The 11639-nt window shown below is 43.4% G+C and overlaps 1 non-coding gene across 1 annotated transcript; it reads left to right on the forward strand.

Annotated features, from left to right (window-relative positions):
* The first annotated feature begins 7550 nt into the window (after positions 1-7550).
* LOC121137298 lies at positions 7551-7658 on the forward strand. Its single transcript, XR_005874560.1, has one exon. It is a non-coding gene; the product is annotated as a U6 spliceosomal RNA (small nuclear RNA).
* The last annotated feature ends 3981 nt before the right edge of the window (positions 7659-11639 follow it).

Genomic DNA, 11639 nt, shown 5'->3' on the forward strand with positions numbered 1-11639 from the left:
ATGCTCCAAGCAACATGTTCTAAAATGGGGAAGAATCCCATGTAAAAAACAGAGATAGCGTTCCCCAAAGTCCTGGATGCACGGACACCGAGTTTTGGAGAATCCTCAGACACTGCTTCAGAGTTCAGGGGCCCTGGCAGAGTTCAGGGGAGCACATTACATGGATAGTATCCTTGAACACACGGTTTTCCTTACTAGCTTTGGTTTTAGTTTCTCAGCAATCTTACCAAAGTGTGTTGCTAATTGAAAAATAAATAAATTCAAAGCAGGGTACCCAGAGAAAAGCAAGTCCCTCCACCTTGGTATCGTTGCTGCTGGTTCCCCAGGAAAAACCTTAAAGAGAAAACTCAGGGAGACACCAAAGCTGCAGCTGCTGGCACTTTGCACAACATATAAAGGACAGAGCAGTTAATAGACTGTCAGAGGGAGAAGTTTATTAAGCCAAGCAATTAGCTCTTTACTTTCAAGGCCTGTGGCGAGACTGAATGGCACAAAACACACAAGGCGACCGAAGCTTTTGGAAAAGAACAGCAAAGTGTTCGGGGATTTGGGAACAAGGTACAGGCTTAAGGAGCATTTGCCTGGCACTCTTTCTGGGAAGCTTTCCCTTGTATCTTAGCACCTGGCAATAGACAAGGCAGATATAGGGGCTCCCTGTGATAGTCAGCATCCACTCAGAAGTCATAGTGGGTGGAGCACTGTGACTTGTGGTGAGCAGCAGGCTTCTGGTTGGTCAGGTCAACCGGATGATACCACAGCGCTGCACCTGAGGCCATGAGGGAGGCCAGCATGAATGAGAAGAGCAACTTGGGAACCAGTGTGCCCTCTGGAGGAGTGTGGAATAGGAATAGGTAGGTCTCAAATGGGCCAAGTAAATTACCATGCTCCATAGTCCCAGCTGGATTGCACTCCAGACCACAGACCTCTGCAGAGTGCTCCTCCAGGATACCTGTTTCCTCTCAATATACTGTTGAAAGAGGAGAGGGTGGGGAGCCTGGAATAGCCAAGAAGATCTCCAGCATTGAGCAGATATTTCATTCAGTTCTCACTGCAACCCTTCGGGCCATTTGGAGGACTTCCGTTTCACAGAAAAAGAACCTGCAGCCTGGACAGGTAGCCCACAAGGTCCTCTGGCCACAGGAAGTTAGCAAACCTGGATGGAAAAGCATGTCAGTCTCACTCAAACATTCATGATTATTTTGAAACTACTCATATTTCTTCCCATTGTAATGTTTCTACTCTGTAGTACCGTGTCTACTGTTTTTGAGACTTACTATGAGTTAGAACCATGTTGTCTAGATCTTGAGATATATGAGGTTGCTTCCTTCCTGGTTATCTAAAAGGACATGGGGGAAAATATTACAATATGTAATTCAAAAAGCAGAAGTATACAAGGACATACACATTAAATGAACAGAATTCTTTAAAAAGGATTGAGTAACTAAGTGAAAGACTAAGCAACTGGATAGTCAAACTTTGAATCACCTAAAGATAAGCTCACGTTTTTTAAAAAACATATTAAATACCTGGGTAGCGAGTTGACCCCATTCCTCGATTGATTTGATTAATATTCTAAGGAAATATGGAGTCGTATTGACAATATTAGAAAATTTTGTATGCATGATAAAATACGCATAAGGAAAATGTCACAGCATAGGGGCTACTATAGAAAAGGGATAGGATATTTCTTAAAACAAATCACATTTTCAGTCAAAATGAAAAGCTGTTAATTCTCTCTAACAGACTGTCAATTTCCCTTGGAAAATAAAGTGAATTTTTTTTTCTACTGCTTATGCCATTTTGACTTCCCTTGTGTTCAAGTGAACTCCCCGGAGATTGGCCTGTGTCTTGGCATGAAACGTAATTAGTGTTCACAGATAAAGGAGATTATGACCCACGCCCTTTCACACTCCAAACTCTCCAACCCAAAGCAACCTAAAGGTTGTTCCCCATCCAGAAAACTGTTCTATCTATGAAAACATCACTAGCCCCTCCCATTTCCTCAATATTCTGACCTTCCCCCAGCTGGTCAGCCAGCCCCACAATCCATTAGACTCCACAGCAAAAATCAAATGCATCCACGCTGGAGCTGTAATTCAATTCATCTTCTCCTTGGGTTTCCTCTGCTCTGTGCCAGGGTCATTTGTAAGGCCATCACTCACTCCTAACTGTTGCACCTGTGCTTCCCTTCAAACACCCCTTCCTCCCGCCAGCCCTCCCGCGCCCCCATCCTCCCAGGCACCCGGTGCCCTAATCACCTTTTTCCCATGCACAAAAGCCTTCCTCTGCGAGGGAGGAATGCTAGAATTCCCCCAAGCATTGGCAAGGAAATATTTAAATGTAATCAGATGTTCTTCCTTTGTTTTATTTTTTCCTAGGGAAATTAATCTCTCTGAGGTATTCCATGGATTCTTTGGCTCTTCCGAGAGGCAACACCATCCCGCGGTGTGTCGGGGCTCACAGCTTGCAAAAGCTAAATATTTCCTTCTCCTCGGCTGCCGACACAGATGATACGTGCCCGATTTCCTCAACCATCTCTAATTGAATACTCTGCTTCATTTAAATTGTTTTAAACTTGGCTGTGAGAAATGTGGGGCTGGCCACACTACCCTCCCCCACTGGCAGAATGACTGGCAGCTGAGGCTTTCCAACAGTTAACAAGCTTGAGAAACACAGCAGTTCCCCTGATCACTGCCAGTCTGCTGCTCCTGGACTATCTCCTATGGCACTGACCAGAAAACCTAGACGGTATTACCTCCCTTGTCTGTAAGGACTTTCAAAGTCAAGCTGGTCTTCAACTCTGCACTGCATGAGTTTAAGACCCATTTCTTGGTTTCTCCAAATTTCTCTCCTTCATTATTTATAACATGTGATAATGTCATCACATAGGACACATACTTGTGTTCTTTTTTTTTCTTCATGTTTTTAGCATCTTTAAAAGTTGCTGATGAGAGAGAAGCTGTACCTCCTCGAGCTAACCATCTTTTAGAGCTAACTAAAGGCTAGGGCACATCAGCCAAGCACAACACCATGGCCTCAGCCACCTCCTATCTAACACACTGCGCCTGTATTTCTCCTGCTTCAAGTCATTCTAGGTCTCTGGGACCAAGAACTCCGGAGTCCAGAGGAAATGTTCATGCTTAGCCCCCCCCTCTCCTGCCTCATTGTTCCCAGAGAAACCCCATTAAAGACACTGGCTTTTCTAGCTCTGTCCCTGCCTACTGACCTGCCCTGGTGCTGCCCCCCCCCCATTCCTGGGGTTACTGTGGCAGTAGCAAGCTTTCCTGTCACTACTGCTGACCTCTGTGTGTGTGCCCACTCAGTCACAACTCAATAGATTAAATGAGGACAATATCTAATTAATGTAAATGTCTCTCCTTCCCACATTGTCATTTAAGTTAGTGAATGTCCACAAATCATAATTAGATACAGTGGGCAAAGACACAGGCGGGTCTGCGACTATCAGAACAAAGAGGATGGTGGGGATCTGGGGTGGACGAGGCTGCTGTGCATGGGCTGAAACCAGCACCTCCTCTGTTGCTGGGTCCAGGGTGCTGAGGCCCTTGGGAGTGTGAGTTCGCGATAGGTTCTCCGATGCTGCTGACACTGGCTCCCTGGATAATATTTTGAGAACTGCAGCTTGGGAGCATGGGAAAATGAACAGTTGGGGTAAATGACCGTCCCATTAGGATAAATAAATCTCTCAAGCTGGATAAAAAACAAAGTTTGGGAGTTCAGGGAAAGAACGAACAAAGGCAAACTGCTTTTTGTTGGCTTAAACCTTGATGTCTAAAGTAAGAACACCCTCCTGGCCTCTGAAGAAAGATGGTCCAGGATCCTCTAGGGCATTGGTGTCTGTCTGTCTGTCCTATCTGTCTGTCTGTCTGTCTGTGTTAGATAAGGGTTACTTGTCCCTCTTCTCCATATGTTTTTGGCTGACGTGACATGGCCAGCATTAGCACTGACAGCATATTCACTGCAGTAGCCTCTATACCCTGCTTGGAAATAAGCAGGTGATAGTGACGTCTGACAATCAGGTTTCACATTCAGGACAGCAGAGGCAAACTCACCAGGCTCTGGGCCTGGCCGAGCCTGGCAGCAAGGTACCACAGTGGCTACGTGGCTCCGGGCCATCTGCCCTGAGGTAAGTCCTCAGTGGGCTTCTCTACGGTGATGAGCAAAGGCTCTGGCCCATTTCCTCCAGTTTCTAAGGCTTGCAGCCTGGATTCCTTAGGTCAAACACCTAAACGACTTCTACTCTGCCCCTTCCATTCTGTCCTCTATAAAACAACAAAGACTCAAGCACCATCTTGAGTTCTCTCAGGTTTCCTTGTGGAAATGTAGAATGAATTTTTCCTTCCCCTTCCCCTTCTTCTTCCTCTGCTTCTCCTTCTCCTTCTTTTAGTAGTCACATTCACAGTGCCACTCACAGGCCGAAGAGATGACCCTGCAGTTACAAGTCTGAACTGCTCTGTCAGAGTACGGGAGTTCAGTTCCTATGTCAGGTGGCTCACAGCCATCTGTGACTTCAGGGCCCTCTAGGCTCTGTATACACATGCACACACACACACACACACACACACACACACACACGAATTAAAAGAGTAAAATTTTAACAAAAATAGTGCCGCTCTTATCACATGTCAACTCAGCATAGTTCAGAAAATCAGATTTTTCCCACGTCAGACTGTACGAAGCCTGGCATCAGCCTGGCAGGTCGGTTATTTCCACATGTTGCTGAGCGTGAACAGCAGGACCAGTACATCCATGTGAGTGGACCAAGACTCAGGGAGCAAGGCAGACTCCGAACAGAGTTAACAGAGCCAACACAAGACAAGATCACAGCTGACTGTGAATTTCAGATAAATCATGAATAAGTTCTTCATATCCATTTACCCCAAAGCTTGGGATACAATTACAATGAAAATGTAAAATCAAATACAATTCCCCATTTAGCTGAGATCCCAATAGCAAAGAATTGCTGTCCCTACTCTCCAGGGTTCCCTCGAAGCTGATCCACAGGCTCTGTGCTATGGGGGCAGGGGGAGGGGTGAAATGGCGCAGAAGCTTAGAAACTGAATTCCGCATGAGACAGAAACAGACAAGCTTGGAAAGCCCCTTCCCTCTGCGGTGAGCAGCCCCTGAGGTTCCACACTGCGGTCAGGAAGCTTGTTAACTACAGCCCAACACCACTTTATAAATCATTACCTACTTCCTGGGCATTAACATTACCAAACAGCAAGGGACAGCTTGGGAGCTATTATCCTGCAGCCCAGCTCGCATCAGAAACATTAGCTCACAGTGCATTTGTGCATTTCAATATGGGGCGGCTCCTTCTGAGGGCAACTTCTAAACCTCTTCACGATGGCCCCCTTTTAAAATGATCCCTCCCTACCTGTCCGGATTTAGCTTTCTTTTTGATTACATCACTGTTATATAATCCATGTCCAGGTTTTCACCATTTTCCCTCAACAAATCAGAGATATTAATAAATATTGTTAAGTGCTGTGGGTAAAAAGAATGAGACACCTGTTTATGAACCAAATACTTCAAATATTTGGGAATGGGACTGCCAAGATGACAGAAGGAACAAGAGCACTTGCTGCTCTTACAGAGGACCTGGGTTCAGTTCTCAGCACCCACCTGGCAGCTCAAAACCATCTGTAATAGTTCAGGGGTCTCTGACACCCTCTTCTGGACTCTGTGGGCACTTCATGCATGTGATACAATTTAAATACATGCATTCAAAAATAGACACACATAAAATAAAAATAATCTTTAAAATAAAACGTGAAGTTTAGCGTTTTACTTCAGGTTACTATTGCTATGATAAACACCATGACCAAGTTGGGGAGGAAAGGGTTTGTTCAGCTTACACTTCCAGATCACTGTTCATCACCGAAGAAAGTCAGAACAGGAACTCAACAAGGCAGAAGCCTGGAAGCCTGAGTTGATGTAGAGACCGTGGAGGGTGCTGCCTACTGGCTTGCTTCCCCTGGCTTGCTCAACCCACCTTCTTATAGAACCCTGGACCACCTGCCCAGGGATGACCCTACCCACAGTGGGCTGGGCTCTCCTCCATTAAGCACTAACTAAGAAAATGGCCCAAAGTCAGATCTCATGGAGACATTTTCTCAATTGAGATGCCCTCCTTTCAGATAACTCCAGCTTGTGTCAGGTTGACATAAGACTCTCCAGTGCATTTAGGTAATTTGGAAGGCATTTGTCAGTCTAGAGCTAGAGCCGTGCTGCCTAGTAAATGCACAATAATGCTTTCCTTGACGTGACTCCCTCCTCCAAGGAAAATAGAACCTGTCTAACAGCAACTTGTACAGGTTGTTTTTGTCCTTGATACCCTGGCCCAAAAATAGGAAACTAGGACACATACCTGGGTGTGGTTAGAATTCTGCTGGTTCTGTGCTAGAAGGGAAGACACAGAAAGGGGTCACAGAGAAGAAAGGGAAAAGCAGACAGATGAATCAGCAGCTTAACTCCTCCATCCCCTCATGATGCAGGACTGAAGAGCCTGCCACGTGTGTCTCAAATACATGTCGACATCAGAACCAGAGGAATGAATACAGAAACCCTTGCCTGAGGTGAACAGTAAATACAATATGTATGAAAGCCAACAGGCAACTATGACATTTCACCTAAATGCCAAAAATAAATGGAAAGAAAAGAGAGACAAAGGAAAGGTGTGAAACCATTTTGGATGAGATGCTCAAGAAGATGTCACTGAGAATAAGACATTCAGATGAGCGCTGATACAGGAGCACAGTGAAGCTCTTGAGAGGGAGATACGAAGGGGGTGGCTTGGTGAGCATCCTGACAGGGGGTATTTTAGTACTTTGGAGAACCGCTAGACTCAACTGATAGAGTTACTTTGGGCACATAGGTGGTACTGATGGAATGCTCACCATCATTGCCTTTGGCAAGTGGCCATCGATAGCCCATTGCTTGTCTACTGTGGTGATCAACTGTGACAAGAAGGGTTTATTTGGTTGTGGTAGCATATGCCTATAATCCCAACATTCAGGAAGCTGAGGCAGGAGGATCTCAAAGGGGTTACCCTGGGCCAGAGGAAAAAGAATGTCAACTGACAGGGAAAGGATTTGATGTCTGCAGCACAGTGGGTTTGGGCATAGATCTCATACTCATCACAAAGAACATTTAAATTTACTTCCGTGTCCAAGTCCAGATCAGTGCAGAACATGAGAAAAACATGCCACCACTACTCAGGCTTGGAATTCGGCCAGAAAGAAGGCACTCTGGGAGAAAGGTCCATCAGTTAACATATGGCAGTGGTGATTTAGGTATTTGCCCAAAGAGACTACCATGTGAAAAGGCATCGTTGTCTGTTGCTGATGATGGCTCATGCATGAATTATATTTTACCTAGATAAAATGTATTTAGAGAAGGGCTGTTGGCACAGATCTGGAATCAGACTACATGTGAACCTCATCATATAGATAAAATGATGTCACAATAATTTATAGAAGTGCCAACTGAATTTCCACTGGATGAGAAAATAAAACACAACCTTGACTTTTGAGAAACAGGGCTCTTGCTCATACACTAAAATTGGAAGAATACAGAGAAGATTAGCATGGCCCCCACACAAAGGTGACACACAAATTCATGAAGTGTCCCATAGTTTTACAAAAGAAAGAAATGGAGAATAAGTATTTTAGAGGAAAGCAGATCATAAGAAAAACAATGAATCATTTATACCAGTGGTTCTCAGTTTTCCTGTGACCCTTTAATACAGTTCCTCACGCTGTGGTGACCCCCAACCATAAAATTATTTTCATTGCTACCTTTTAACCATAATTTTGATACTGTTTTGAATCTTAATATAAATATCTGATATGCAGGATATCTGATACAGACCCCTGTGAAAGAAGTGTTTGATACCTCCCCACCAGGAGTTGTGACACGGGTTAAGTACTGAGATAAAGACAGAGGAGCGATTGAAGGGCCCCTAAAACAGAGGCACTAGAGCAAAGGCCAGCATCTGGGTGGCCAGATAGTGCCCAGGCTATGCTGAAGACTGTAAGAGGTCTTTTCGTACTGGGTGCCTGCCAACTCTTAGGCAGTACCCCAAACAAGTGGTGTGTCTGGATCGTAGCAAAGTGTGCTAGGTCTGTTGGATGCTTCAGGCTTCACTGTGTTACAGGTTAACATGCACCATGTTATGCTGTGTTTGAGGGAAGCTGCACTATTGGGGTTCGCTGGCTGTTGTTTTTGAGGTGCCAGGATCACCCCCTGGGGCCTCAGGCATGCAAGTCCATTGCTGCTAAGCTATATCCCTGGTATTCTGTATGTTCCTTTCTGAGAATTAACTCATAGAAATCTTATTCTCTGTGCTTCTTTTAAAAGTATCGTTTAGCAAGGGTCAGAAGATCTCTCCTTGACCAGGCCATCAAAGAATACGCTTTGGGTCCCACTATCATTGTGTTGATCACAAGGTCAATATGAACCACTGATAAAGCTCTCTCACATTATGATTTGGCTTCAAATCATCTCAAGGTTAGAACTGTGTGTCTGTGGGGAGTTACCATAAACAAGAAAAACAGACATTCCAGCCGAGGAAACTCACACTGAGGATTGTAGACCGCAGAATTTGGGAGAAGGCACAGGCATTGACCACGATCCCACCATCAAAGCTCAGCACTAACTCTAGCCTGGCATCTTCCAATGCAGTTGTCCTAGTTCACGCTCCACACACCCCAGGCTCTAACAGAGTGATCAGCCTGCAGATACCTCCCTCCGGATTTCAAAGTATTCCCAGCTCTGGCTGGCCTTCATGCCCTTCTCCCCTTAAGTGTTCCCTTCCACTGTAAACCCACAAATGATACCTCTTGGGACATGGCTCAGTAGATTCTCATCTAGAAATGTTAATATAGTATTTGCAATACAAATATATGTAACCCATGCCTGTTGCAACACTGTTTGCTGGTTGCAAATTAAAATTCCATAAGTGCCCCATCAATAGTAGATTTGTTTCTCAAATAAGGATCTCATCCATACTCTAGAATACAATGTTATGAGAAGTATCAGTGTAAATATATATCACTACATGACAAGATGACCTGTATTAAGTGAAATAACAAGTATATTATTAACCACACATTCTTTTAATTATACATGTGTATGTGTCTGAGTGGGAAGGAAATATATTTATTTTTGTATACATTGAAATGTTGTACACAAAATGCTTAGAAGGTGATATTCTAGAGGCAATACAATAGGAACAGTCTCTTAAAGCATTTTAGTAACTTTTAATTTTATTTTAAATTTGAAACTGCAGTGATTTTAAGTCAGATAATACAAGTATACGAATGTCATCCTGACAATGTGGGAGTGTATATGTTAATCAAATGGATCAGCACACACATGTGTAACCAGAATCCTTTAGTGAGAAGAGAGAATAGTGAAGCAGGGAAAAAAATGTTCTGAGAAAATGATAACTAAGAATTTTCTTCAGTTATTGGGAGCTATTAAGACACAGATACAGGGTTAGAGAGATAGCTTAGTGGTTAAGAGTTCTGGCTGCTCTTCCAGAGGCCCCGGATTCAATTCCTAGCACCCACATGGCAGCAACTCATAACTGCCTGTAACTCCAGTTCCAGGGAATTAGACACCTTCACACAGACATACACACCAGCAAAGTATGAATGAACAGACGCAGATTTACAAAGCAAAACATGGAGTAACTACAAGGCACTGTCCACTCCACAGAGCACGCTCAAGAGCTGAAAACCAAGAGGAAGGAACTGTCGTGAGAGCTGCTGGAGAGGCAGGATGTGCATTCAAAATATGCAAAGATTGTATTAGATGGACAGGGAAGTAAAGAGAATCACTGCACATATCTCAGAAATAGTGCAAACCAGAGGCAAGTCGTGTTTTTAAAGTGCTTGGATAAAACCCTGTGATAAAACCTGAATTCTCTGCATAGCCAAAATATAATTCCAGGAATCCAGTAGAAACATAAACTGTCTTGTTAATGTAAGGGTGCACACCTGTAATCCTAGTACTTGGGAGGCTGAGCCAGAACAGTTGTTGACGTAATTCAAGGCCAGGCTTGGATACACAGTCAGACATCATCCCAAAAGAAGAAGCAAAATAAGTAGCTTAAAAAAACACTTTCTCAAAGAAGTGAAAACTGAGTTTATTATCAAGGACACACATTGTAAGGAAAGCACCAGAAACTCCTGCAGGTGAAAGGAACACAGCACCAGATAGACAAGCAAGGAGTACTAGATACAGTATAAAGATAAATAAAGCATTTTATTTTTAATTTCTTAAAAGACAACTACCTATAAAAACTAAAGTGTAACCATATTCTGTGACTAAAAAAATACATTCATAAAATGCATAGGCATGACACAAAGGAGGTGAGAGAGGGATTTGCAAGGCACATCGTGCCTTCCTTACACTGTCCGTCAAGCAATGTGTTCTTATGTGAAGATAGGCTTAGGCGACTCAAGTTGCATATATTGAGACAGCAAGTTGGCTCAGTGTGTAAGAGCACCTGCTGCTAAGCCTGATGACCTGAATCCCATGCCAGAATCCATAAGGTAGGAAAGCTGACTTCTGCAAATTGTCCTCTGACCTCCATAGACACTGGTGCACAGACACCATGCACACATTTAAATAAATAAATAAATGATGAAATGAAAGATTCTTCAAAGAAATGAAGCTTTTTTTGTATCACAAAAAAGGGAAGGAAGGAAGGAAGGGAGGGAAGGAGGGAGAGAGGGAGGGATGGAAGAAGGAAGGAAAGAAGGAAGGAAGGGTTCTGCAAATACACTGACAGCCCAGACAGACCTACTCTCCTGTACTTGCACGGCTTCAGGAATTTGCACTAATCTACTCTGTGCCTTGGCTCTTTAATCTGCCTTCCTGGAAGGAAGCAGTAGTATTATCACAGAGTTCTTCTGATTATTTGATACTCAGAACAACCCTGCTTGGAGCTATATTACATGTTAGCTACTGTGGTCAACAATTCTTATTTCAAAATAATACTTAATTTCATGAGAATTTATCACATATACAATTTTAACTGAAGTCTTCATAAATGCAATTATTCAAGCACTGCTCATAGGACACATATTACCATATAGACCCATGTTTTACAAAAGCAAATACATATAATCTTGAACACTTGAGCCTGTAAGTGGTAGTGATTTCACATTTGTTTCTCTCTGGATTTTCTGATCCTATTTTATTTTTGAAATATCTATGTTCTAATGAGCACACAAATGAAAACATCACATAGGTAGATCAAGGTAACCACTCAAATACGTACTTTCCCAGTCCCAAACTCTATTCACACCAGTGAACTTCCACATAGCTAGAATGGCCATTTCACTTGAGGAAATGGAATTTCACTTAAGGTTTTCACTCTAGCTGTCAATTACATGTTTACGCATGTCTGCCATGAAAAGGAAAAACAAAAGATGACACATTTGAAACTAGAAAACCAATTAGCTTTATATTCTCTTTCATGATCATGTGCCCCTTACCTGAATTCCACCCCCTTCTCACCTCATATTATCTTCTTTTGTCTCCTTTCTAGATGCTCTACTATACCAGTGCTGAAGGGATGCTCTACTATACCAGTGCTGAAGGGGTGC

Source organism: Mesocricetus auratus, unplaced genomic scaffold, assembly GCF_017639785.1.
Source record: "Mesocricetus auratus isolate SY011 unplaced genomic scaffold, BCM_Maur_2.0 Super-Scaffold_100676, whole genome shotgun sequence".
NCBI lineage: Eukaryota > Metazoa > Chordata > Mammalia > Rodentia > Cricetidae > Mesocricetus > Mesocricetus auratus.